Raw genomic sequence first — 12,385 nt, forward strand, 5'->3', positions numbered from 1 at the left:
CAAAATCAGTAAAATCCTAGTTATTTACCTTCATCCACCAATCATTCAAAAAAGAATCAGATGAATGGCTGTGTGAAACAATGATAATTGTTAGAGAAAAATGCTAAATAATACCAAAGAGCCAGTTGTAAATTACACATAAGGATGAGAAAAACATAAGCGATGCAGTCAGTATTTCAAGTTTATAGAACAACTCCCGTCTCTCAACTCCAGTCTCTTACTAGATTCACTAGAATTAAACAAAGCTACACAATGAATTACTTACGCATGAGCACGGCCATATCTGCACTGAAATCTCTCAGACTACTCTCCAAAACTAAGGAATTGTCTGTGATATTAATATTTGTGTAGTGAATTAAACCTATGAAGCCATATGAACCCTTAACTAGTTTTGATTCACGATCTGTGAAGGTCTTTTTTAGTAGTTGTAGTAGTTGTATTAATATTATGGGAAACTTAGATGTCCATAGAAGTGACGTGGGCTTGGTTTTGTAGGAAATCCTCTCAGAACAATACAACAACCAAACGGGAGTGTTCCTGTGATTTAGCAACTTCGATGGGATTTTTTTGCTAGGTGGTATAGGTAACCAATACGAGGTTAGGATTTAGCTCCATTTTTTAAGCTCAGAGTAAATTACTCAAATTGTGCATCCTGTCATCTACTCTATAAATGAAACTTACCTTTGTTGTATAATGGTTGGAAATGAAGAAATTATTAATTCTGTGTTCAAATTTTATGATTTTGTTGCTGACTCCTGAAAGTTGGGTTTCTTTGTCTAATCTGCTTAACTTCATAACAATTTGGACTTTTTAATAAAATAGAAGGCAGAATGTTTGGTGGCAACAGGCACACTGGCATCATTCATGTTATTACAAGATTTTCCAATATAAGTAAATTTTCTTATTGTTAGAGTATTCTCAAAAGCAAAGCAAGATTATGTCTTTAGATTCTATGTGATTTATCCAGGATCAAATGTTGCTAAATTTGCAAGTACAACAAATTTTGCACCATTCTGAGTATTCAGAAAAGTATATCCTAAATGAGCTGTTAGGAGGATTCTCTGTCTTCCCCCTTCCGCCCCCTCCTCTCATTCCCCCCTCTTCTTTTTAAGATTCTATTCTTTGTATTAGCAGTTTCAAGGCACAGAGAATAAGGTTTTTTGTGGAAATTGTATTGTGATAGAAGATATAAAATTAAAAGACAAAAGATAAATAAACATTAGCTTGAATTATATATACCATATATGGAAAACTGATGAAAGGAATGAAAAAGTTATCGATAATTTAATGAAAAAGATACAATATCAGCTCAATAACAAGTTGTATACAAAACACAAGAACCATTATATGAACTGAATATCTAAATTCCCAGTAAGTCTATAAAATTCTCTTATGCTTGCTTGCTCAAACCAGGTCAAAAATAACAAAATTGGCGGAGAAATTAAGATACTTTCTCCAGCAATTGCAACTACACCAGATATCGTATGTTAGAAGCCCCCTAAAAGGGCACCCCAAATGTCAAAGCATCAACCTTAACGAATTAAACTACCTCCCTGATTATTCCAATTTTACCTACATTATTGTTCATGTCATTTAATGGTGTTTGAATTAAGCTATTACTTATTCTTGACAGTTAGGCCAAGTTCACCTGCAACAATAACAGTGGTAGCCATATCAATGAACATTCTATACTCCACAACACCGGCGATTTACAGAATGGAATCGCTGGCAGCCTTCAAATCCCCAATACTCTGCTTGAAATATAAATCAATGATATAGTTGCCATTATCAGTGATATAAGGCTCAGCCTTTTCGCCCAAAGTTCTGAGCTTTGCAACGCAACCAGATTCTTGAAAGAGATTCTGAAGCCTAGAAGCAGTGAACTTCCAACAAAATTGAATAACTTCAACGGGCATAGCCAAACCGCTACCACCAATATAGTTAACGAGCTTAGACTCATCGACGATTACAACAAATTTCTTGCAAACACCTTAAACCATCTTCTCCCTCAAGAGGGAGCCACCGCGGCCTATGAAGCACGGACACGGATACGGACACGGGGCACGACACGACACGCGACACGGCGACACGCGAATTTTAAAAAATTGTCGGACATGGGGACACGCATATATTAATAATATAATATATTTAAATAGAGATATGTCTTAATAGAGATATTTTCAAAAATAACCATATGATATGCATTTTTCCTAACGTGTATAGGTATTCAAAAGATAAAATTCTAAATTCCTATGTCTTAATAAAGATAGTAAGAATTTTGTACATCACATGTACACAAAAAAAAAAGTTATCTAAAGTCATTCTTTCTCCATCATATATGGTTGATATCTTCATCATTAGAAAAAGTCACTCTTTCCAACTCCGGTTCATCAAGAGAAAGGTGAGCAACTTCAAAAACACCATTTTCTTCATCAATTGGTGAAAAAGCATCTCCAGCAATATCCCACATCATAGTTTCTCCTTTATTATGTTGTGGAGTTTTTCTTGAAAGAAGACGAAGATTAGTGTGGACAAATACTAAATTTTCTGCACGTTTAGGCTTCAACTTGTTTCTTTTCAGGGAATGGATAAAAGAATATGTGCTCCAATTCCTTTCGCAACAAGAAGATGAAGATGGTTGCCCTAGTAGCCTAAGAGCAATTAGTTGAAGAAATTTTGCTTTACTATCATGAATTAGCCACCAAGACTTTGCATCAACTATGCCTCTATCATTCAAAGAGTCATAATCATCAAAGACACCTCTACCATCAGAAAAGCTTGCAAGTTCAATGTTTACCTTTCTCCTCTCTTCTTCATTAGGAAAATACCTCTTCAAGCATTTAACTCTCTCATTAGTGATCTCAATATCTTGATGAGGAGAAACTCGTGTAAGATCTTCTCTCAACCATTGGTGGCTATAAGACCTATATAATTAGTGTTTAAGCATAAATTAATAATGATTCAATTATCTTCACTTATAAATAAAAGTTATAAACAATAAATGTAAAAAGTTACCTTGGATTCAATGAATGTGCTAAACAATGAAGAAGTGTGCTACTTTTTGTCCATCTTTGAACTAATATTGAGTGCACAACATCGTAGAAGGACGATGACTCTTGTTCATCTTTTCTTTCATAGAGATATATAGCACTTTTTACTTTCTTGATCATTGAATCCCACATATCATGGACCAAATGAAGAGTAGGTGCATTTGTGTCTGTACTTCTTAAAACATCATAAATAGGATTTGTGAAAGCAAGAATATAATCAATTTTTTGCCACCAATTTTCACTCAAAATCTTTTCTGTAACAACCTCAGCTCTGCCAATATTATCTTCCTTGTATGAAGACCACTTCTCACTTATAACCATCTCTTTGAGGCCTTGCTTTAACAACCTAAATCTTTTGAGCATCACAATAGTAGAAGCAAATCGAGTAGGAGCAACATTAAGCAACTTTAATGTATTAAATTCATTGAAAATAGATAACCTCATATGATGATTAACAATAAAATTTTTTATAAAAGAAACATCATCAGCAATTTGAGTAATCCATGAGCATTCTTGATAGACAAAATTATTCTTCTCTGTATTCTTAGCTGCACAAATGTCATTTAAAGCAAGGTTGAGAGTATGAACAACACAAGGAGTCCAAAAAACATATGGAAATTCAGCTTCAATCAATAAACCAGCCGCTTTACAAACCGGCGCATTATCAGTCACAATCTGCACTACATTTGAGAGACCGACTTCTCTTATGACATCTCTTATTTGCTTTGCAACATAATCCTTGTCTTTGATCTCATCTGAACAATCTACAGCTTTCAAAAACATAGGCCCACTTTCAGTTACAGCCATAAAATTAAGAAGAGGCCTCCTTTGGGGATCACTCCATCCATCACTTACAATGCTCACTCCATTTCCACTCCATGAATTCTTAGTAGGTTCTAACATTCTCTCCGCATGTTGCTTCTCTTTCTCAAGCAAAGTTGTCCTCAATTTATTATATCCAGGAGGAATATAACCATCAATATAATTATTGGCAGCATAAGAAAAAGCTTTGACAAAATACGGATTTTTTGCTAGATGAAAAGGTAATCCAGATGAAAAAAACATTCTAGCAATATGTAAATCTAGAGTCTCCCTTGCATTCACATTAAAAGCTTTCTCTAAAGGTCCAGTAGCTCTTCTTTTTCTTGAATCAATTTCACTTGCATTAGATAAGGGTGGAAGAGGAATTGACTTAGCCTTTTTACTTTCATGCAACAATGTACTTTCACTATCAAGTTTCTTAAGTTCTTCAAGCTTTGTTGATGTAACTTTTGCACAAAATCTAATTCCTTTTCCTGAAATCTTCAATAAATGTGCTCTTACTCTAGTATAAGAACCACTGAATAAAACTTTGCAAAATTTATATTGAAATTCAAAATTTCCGCCCCTTCAATTTTATCTTTCTTTGTTACAAATTTCCATAAAGGCTTATCAACACTTTCTTCAAAATTGTTTTGAACACTCTCTGAACTCATCTCTCACAATCCTACAATAATTTAAGAAACAAATTATTTTTTTATAATTCAATTTCTTGAGCAAAACAGAACCAAAAAAAAGCATTAAGAGAAAACAAAACCAAAGAAAATTATTATATAATACTAAACATTTGTGTAAGTAAGCTGAGTTCATTCCCAGTTATTATTGTTTAATGTTTACTACAAAAGAAACAGATAAAAACATATTATAATATTATAAAAGGTGCAAATTACCAAGGAACACAACAAAACCTTAACAAATAATCCTTCAATATGAACATGATTACTAAGAAGAGAAACATAACCTAAAGCTATGAATCAGGATTAGCATTAGAACCATGATATATATAATAACGGCATATACATAAATGCATATAGAACAAATTATAGTACAGACAAATTGCTATCTAGAGTCTAGACATTTACACTAAAACTCAAAATAAATTGATTTCTAGGAATCTTACAAGTCACTGCCATATTCCACTTCATATACATAAGTGCTGAATATTGCCATATTATGTATGCTAAAAAACAAATTAACGATCAATCCAGTTTTTTTCCTCTTGTCTTTTTTCTATCAGTTCTGTGTCTTTCTATTATTTTCTAGTTTCTAATCTTCTCATAGCAGCAGTAAAAAATTATGAAAGAAGTCTCTAAAAATATCTAATTCAAGAAGCACAAAACAAAACAAAACAAAACCAAACCAAGGAGATGCACATAACAAAATAGAAATCCAAAATCAAATGGAAGCACAAAAATGACAAAACAAATCAGAACCAAAGAGAAGCACAGAGGCCAGAGAAAAATAGAAATACAGAACCAGAAAACTGATTGATAAAAAAATAAATATTCTCCCTTAATTGAAATGGAGGATGCAGAAAAGCACGAGAGCAGGGCAACGGTCACGGTAGAAGTGGCGACCGGAGAGGTGGCGAACACGGTAACGAAGAGGTGGCGAACCGGGGAGTGAACGGCAGCGAACGGCAGCGAACGGCGATGACAAGCACCACAGAAGAAGTGACGGTAGTGAAGAGGAGATGCTGAGATTAAGAGTGAGTGGGTGTGGAGAGAGATGATGAACATCCACGGCGGTGACGACCGGAGGTGGCGGCGATAGCTGGAGGTGGTGGTAGACTGGCGGTGAGGAGAGGGCGAGTGGGTTGGAGCCACAGAGCCAGAGACGGGTTTGGGGGTGGAGGTGAAAGGTTAGGTTTTTAACTTTTTGTTAAAGTGAAGGGTGAAAGACTGAAAGTGAAATTGATGTTCCAAAATGGCATTGGGCCGTGTCCGGCCGTGTCTGGGCCGTGTCCGGCTTGTTTTTTGTTTTTTTGGACAGGACACGTTTGGACACGGGAGACACGCGTGTCGGACGAGTGTCTCCGTGCGTCGTGTCCAAAATGTGTCTGACACTCTGACACGGCAATTAAACAAAGTGTCCGTGCTTCATAGACCGCGGCCCTTGATGAGGTTAAGGTAAGGATCAACCTCGTCGGCGCCGTCAATGGCGAGATCAACGACGGGATGAGAGTCCAGATCTGACAAGGGGATCCCGAGAGAGAAGGCTTGCTCGTGCATCTTCTTGGAAGTGGGGATTCCGACGATGTCCTTGAGCTTGCCCTGGTGGAGAAGCTCGCCGTTTCGGTCGACGGCGTGTTTGGCAGTGGAGCCAGTTCTGAGGCCGAGAACCATACCGGATTCGACGTACTCAACGGCTTTGTAGGCGGCGATTTTCTTCAGATCGTCTTCGTCTTCGATAAACTGAACAAAACTTGAACAATAAACTCATAACCCTAAACTGAACAATAAATCAGCAAGACCAAATTACCAATAATAAACTGAATAGATGGTAAACAGCAATACCAACAATAACCCTAAACTGAACAATAACCAGCAAATCTAACAATGCATCAGTAAAGATTACCTGAAAAGATGGCTTGGGCTCCATATGCACTTCAATCGGTGGCTGGGTGGGAGATTGGGAGGGGCTGTCTTGATTGTGGGTGACCTTAAATCCAGAACCCGTCGGTGCTGTCTACTGTGTTGTCCTGTGGCTTTTGGATCAGTGGATGACTGGGTGGTGGCGAGCCAGGCGAGGTGCTGTGTTGAGCTGGGTCTTCGTCTTCGTGGTGCACCGACGGTGGGGGATCTGCTCTATTCGGCGGTGGGTTGTGGAGGAAGGCTTCGAGACTCAAGGAGGTGGGTGGATCAGGCTGGTTCCGTGGCTAGGTGAGTGGGTGCGCAGGCCGCAGAGGGTGAGATATGGTGGCTCAGGCTGGCTCCGATCTGGGATTTGGGGGTTAGATTTCCATGGGGGATTTAGGGAGGGATGGAGTCAGTAGGGTAACACACACTAGGACTCGTTTTAGGGGGGTTGGGGTTGGTAGTTTTTAATTTTTAGGATTTTTGAGAGAACTAGTTCGGTTCGGTTCGGTTAGGGTTTTGGTGGTAAGAATCGAAAACCAAACCGAACCGTAAAAAAACAACAAAACAATGTTTTTTCGGTTTTTTTGGTTTTCGGTTTTCAATTTTTTCGGTTCGGTTCATCACTTCATCGGTTTAGTTCGGTCCGGATCGGTTTTGAACACCCCTACTCTTTGTAACATATTTTTTGAAATCCAAGAGATTACTTAATCATCAAACCAGTTTTTTAGAACTTCTTATACTCTTGGACTCAGTTGTTAGTATTGGGCTTATAAAAATATTCTAGAACAAAGCTTCAAACTCGGTATGTCTTTCTTTCGAAAAAAATTTCCGAATTTCAGATCTCAGCCCAAGTGTCTCATCCTTTAAGGTAAAGCTTTTTATTTTGCTTACTTTTTTTATAAAATTCGATCTCTGACCATAATTTCTATCAATCCTAGGTTTCCACCTTGCTTTATGAGTTTGGAAGTTAGATTTTTTTAAATCAAAGTTTGTATATTGTGATTCTAGGATTAAGAGTCAATGTTTCTATTCCTTGAATGTCAGATTTTTTTTTTTATTTTTCAGTTTGATGGACTTTTCATTGTGGATACCCCAACTCGTAACTTGTGAGCTTGAGCATTCGAGTTTTTGAGATTTTGACGAAGACATATCAAAATAAATTCAAATTGTCATAATCAATAATTATAAATTTACTATGCTTGAAATAGTAACTCAATCGTAAAAATATTGAGTTTAAAAATAAAGAAATTATTTCTCTTAAAACAATTGCATAATGAATTCTTTTCATTTAAGTGTAATCTATCTAAATAAAACTTTTTCCGATCTAAAGTAATTATTTGGACAATTGAATGATGGATTTTTCTTATTTAGATTAGTTGACTCATGATTTTTTTTAATAAATAATTATTCAAAGATTATTCCTTCCCGCAGTTCTGTTTGCGCCTCCTTCCAACAGTTCTGTCTGTATTCTGTTTCAAGCAGTCCCGTTTGCACTCTGTTTCAGCATCTCCTCTCTCTCTTATCGCACTCTTTTATCGTGCTCTACGCGCTCTCTAAATATCACTCTTATTGCGCTCTATGTGCTCTTTGAAGATCAATCCTATCGCGCTCTACGCACCCTCTGAAGATCAATTCTATCGCGCTCTATGCGCCATCTGAAAATCAGTCTTATTGTGCTCTAGACGCCCTCTGAAGAGATCACTGCTTGCTCTTTCTCCCTCAAGCACAACATCTCCACCCTCTCTTATCGCGCTATATGTAAAATCAATCTTATCGCGCTCTTTTATTGCGATATATGCGCCCTCTCTCTTATCGCGTTATATGCGCCCTCTGAAGATCAATCTTATCACGCTCTACGCGCTTGCTCTTTCTCCCTCAAGCACAACATCTCCTTCTATATTTCTGCATCACCACGTCACATGCGTCTTCCTCAACCATTTCATCGGAATTTATCCAAGCCATCCACCAGCTTGCAGGGGCCTATTAAACCACTCTTTCACCTTAGCCCATAACAACAATAAAGAAGTCTCGCGGCTCACAAATTCAGCCCAACAGAATACATAAATTCAGTTATAATTTTAGTAGGAAATTTTAACTCTGCTTTGTGAATTTTGTACTAGACATGATCATGATAAATCTTAATGCTTAGGGAGGATTCCCATGAAGAGAATAGGGTTGAATCTGTTCAGGGAGAGTCGCAGGGCAACGACAAATCAGATCCGAAAATTTAAAATTCAGGTGGAACAAAAACTGTTGATCCGACCAATAATTTAGGCAAAGATAATGGCACTAATTTGCATGCAAAATCTAGAAATGATTCTGTGCATGAGAATGGAGCCAATGACAAGGAGACATGTGGAGAGAGAGAGAGAGAGAAATGGGCTGGCATAAGGCGCTGAAGAAAGAAAAATTTAATCAATATTAATATATTGATAAGTAATGATGTGCTTCTTACATTGTTTATGTATATATTAAATCTATAATAATAATAATAATAATAATAATAATAATAATAATAATAATAATAAATGACATTAATCAATATAATTAATTTATTATCTTTTAATAAATAATAAAATCAAACATTTTTGTGATAAATTATGTACGATAAATGATATTTTAGAAAAAAAATACTACACCAAATTTTTCAGATGCTCATTTTATATTTTATACATTACTTAATAATTATATTATTCAATTATTTAATAAAAAATTTAATTTCAACCAAAATTTTTAAACTTACTGGTAAATATTAAAGTTAAGAAAAAAATTCATCCGTATAAACTTCCACTAAATAATTTAATTAATTAAGTAATGCCAACTATAATTTTTTTATTCTTTATTACGTATATGTCATATATATTTTTATCCTATATTTTTAGATACAAGTTAAAGTTTAATTCTAAAGGTTAAAAGATATGGATAAAAACATTGTTTGACGCAAATTCAATAAATATTTTTTAATATCGAGACAAATATAATTCAACAGTAAGAATTTCATGTTTTTGTAATTCACAAGAATTTTTTTGCAAGAATGCAGAATTTCGTGTAATCTCTGTAATACGTGGCTTCTCCCAAATTTTTCGCATTTACCAACTGCTAGTGTTGAGTTAAGAAATTAACTAAATTAATTAGTGATGACAAACATTATTTTTGGGCAAAATAAATAATTAGTGTTGATTAATTGTATTTACTTTTTTACTAATTATTTATTGTTGCAGACCAAAATTTCAATAGCCCAAATGGAATAAAAAGCAATTAGCAAGGATGATTGGGTTGAAAGCAAAAATCAAAAGCCCAAGAAAAAGCAAAAGATAGAAGCCAAAGAAATCAGATGGGTCAAACGGGTTACATGAACCAAACCGATCCAAGCCCGTATCCATTCCACAAAGCTTCTCATGTAAGATTGAATTCTTCACTCCTCCAAAATGTGCAACGTATCTCTTCTCTCTGACCAAGTCAAATCAGCTTCAGAAAAGTAAGAAAAAGAACGAAAGTGAAAGAGCTTCTTCACCAAGCAAAACACCAAAGAAGCAAGAGAGAGAAGGGTTAAGCTTGATACACAGAAAGCTAAAACAGAAAATCCAAACCAAATCAAGCTTTGGTTAAAGGTAATCCATCTCATCTTGCATGCATCAGATCTTCTTCTCTTCTTCCCAACTTTCTGCTCTATCCGAAAATGGCATTCAAGAGAAAGTTGTTCTCTGCCCTATTCTGTTTCACATCTACGGTCACAAGTGATACTTGGGGACCAAGTAGTTTTTCAATGGCCAATATCAAGTTGACCATGAGAAGATTTCTATGGTTACTGCATTGTGGCTTTCGGTCAAGATGAGAAAGTCAGAGAAAAAATTTCTATTCTGAGGATTATTCAGAAAAAGTGAATCTGTGGTTGGTAAAGCTCAAGGCTCAAGGTGTTGACCTTGGGAGAAGGTCCCAGCAACATGCAAGGAAAATAAAAGAAGACTTCTTGCTCATTCAGAACTAAGGAGAGAAAACCAGGGAGTGAGAACAGTGTTCTGTGAAGTATTCCCTGTGAAGTTCCTCTACTTGGATAATGCTTTCTATCAAAGAAGCATTCGGCCAATACTGAAGAACTAAATCAGTGGTTTGCAAAGCTGGTTTTTCACATAGCAAAGAGGCTGTTGATGAAGTCAATCTCCTTCATGTTTTACTGATTGTAATGTACTTTTCAATATTTATCATTCTGTAATTTCTAGTGAGAAAAGGCATTGTGAGAAAACTCAAGTAAAAGCCATGAGTGGAAAAAGGCTGAGTGAAACACTTGAGAGAAAAGCCTGGAGTTATTTTTAGATTTCTTTAGGTATGTCTATGTCTTGTATCTTGTACCTGTAAGGTATCCCTTTCTTAGTTGGGTTAGCACTAAGAGTGAATAGTTAGGTATTAGCATAGCCAATGTCAAGTTAGGTTAGAACTTGAGTGTGAAAGGATTGGGTCAATCCTGTGTTATTGGTGTATGTAATATTGTTAACTATAGTGAAATTCTTCTATAGTTGTGGAGGAGACTGGATGTAGGTTGCATAACACAAGGCAACCGAACCAGGATTTTTGCTGGTGTTAGCTTTTCTCTTCTCTGCTATGTTCTGTTTTCTGATAATCATGAGGCAAAAACAAATTGTCTCATAAATTTTCGCTGCTGAGTTCAAACAGAATCAGAATTGCAAATCTATTTTAAAAGGGTAATAACAGCAACTTAAAAGGAAGGCATAGATTCAACCCCCCTTTTCTAAGCCTACCACAACCTTCAATTGGTATCCAGAGCTAAGGTCTCAAGAATCAAGCTTAACCGCTTAGAGCAAAGATCCAATGGCAAACAACTTGGGCACAACCACAGTTGCTTACACCCTCACTGAAGGCCAGTCAAACAACCGGCCACCTTTCTTCAACGGGAAGAACTATTCCTACTGGAAAGAAAGGATAAGAATCTTCATCCAATCCATTGACTACAACATTTGGAAGATCGTTGTAAGCGGTCCAAAGATCCCAACAAAAACAAGTGCTGATGGAGTGGTGACTCCAAAAGAAGAAGCTGAATGGAATGAAGATGATAAGAAGAAGATAGAGCTGAATGCTAAAGCAATCAACCTTCTTCACTGTGCTATCAGCTTTGAAGAGTACCGGAAGGTGTCTAGATGCAAGACAGCCAAAGAAATATGGGAAAAACTCCAGGTTACACACGAAGGCACTAAACAAGTCAAAGAAACGAGGATTGATATGCTGCGAAAAGAGTACGAGATGTTTAGCATGAAGGATGGAGAAAGCATTGATGAAGTATTTGAGAGATTCTCAATCATAATCAACAACCTTGATGCTATGGGTACAAACTATGCAGAACAAACCTTGGTGAGAAAACTCCTTAGAAGCCTCACAAAAGAGTGGGAAAATACTGCCACTGTCCTAACCGAGAGTAACAACATAAGTCCCATAGCCTATGATGAGCTGAGAGGAAAACTCCTTGCCTATGAAGCCACACACACAAACACAGACTCAAAAAAAAAGGGAATAGCCCTCAAGTCACAAATAGAACTAAAAGAGAGTGAGTCTAGTGATGGTATTTTAGATGATGAGCTTTTGTTTTTTGCTAGGAGATTTAGAAAGATGATGAAAAGCAAGGACAAATACAAGGGTTCAAGTTCAAAGGAGCACAAGATAGACTTGAGCAAGGTAACGTGTCATCATTGCAAGGAGGCTGGACACTTCAAGTCAAACTGTCCAAAGCTCAAAAAGAAGGACAAATGAAAGAAGGAAAGGAAGAGAGTACTCATGGCAGCTTGGGAGGATCTTGAGAATGACTCAAATGAAGAAGAAGAATCTGAAGGAGATAACAAAGACTGCTTCATGGCTGGAAACAACAATCTTGATGAGGTAAATTATTATGATTTGACCATTGAGGACTTGCATGCTATTATTGATGAT

The 12,385-nt window shown here is 36.4% G+C and overlaps 1 pseudogene; it reads right to left on the reverse strand.

Annotated features, from left to right (window-relative positions):
- Positions 1-1,369: 1,369 nt before the first annotated feature.
- Positions 1,370-6,470, reverse strand: LOC112717850 (probable ribose-5-phosphate isomerase 2; annotated as a pseudogene).
- Between the last annotated feature and the right edge of the window lie 5,915 nt (positions 6,471-12,385).

The sequence above is a fragment of the Arachis hypogaea genome, chromosome 10, assembly GCF_003086295.3.
Source record: "Arachis hypogaea cultivar Tifrunner chromosome 10, arahy.Tifrunner.gnm2.J5K5, whole genome shotgun sequence".
Taxonomy (NCBI): Eukaryota; Viridiplantae; Streptophyta; class Magnoliopsida; order Fabales; family Fabaceae; genus Arachis; species Arachis hypogaea.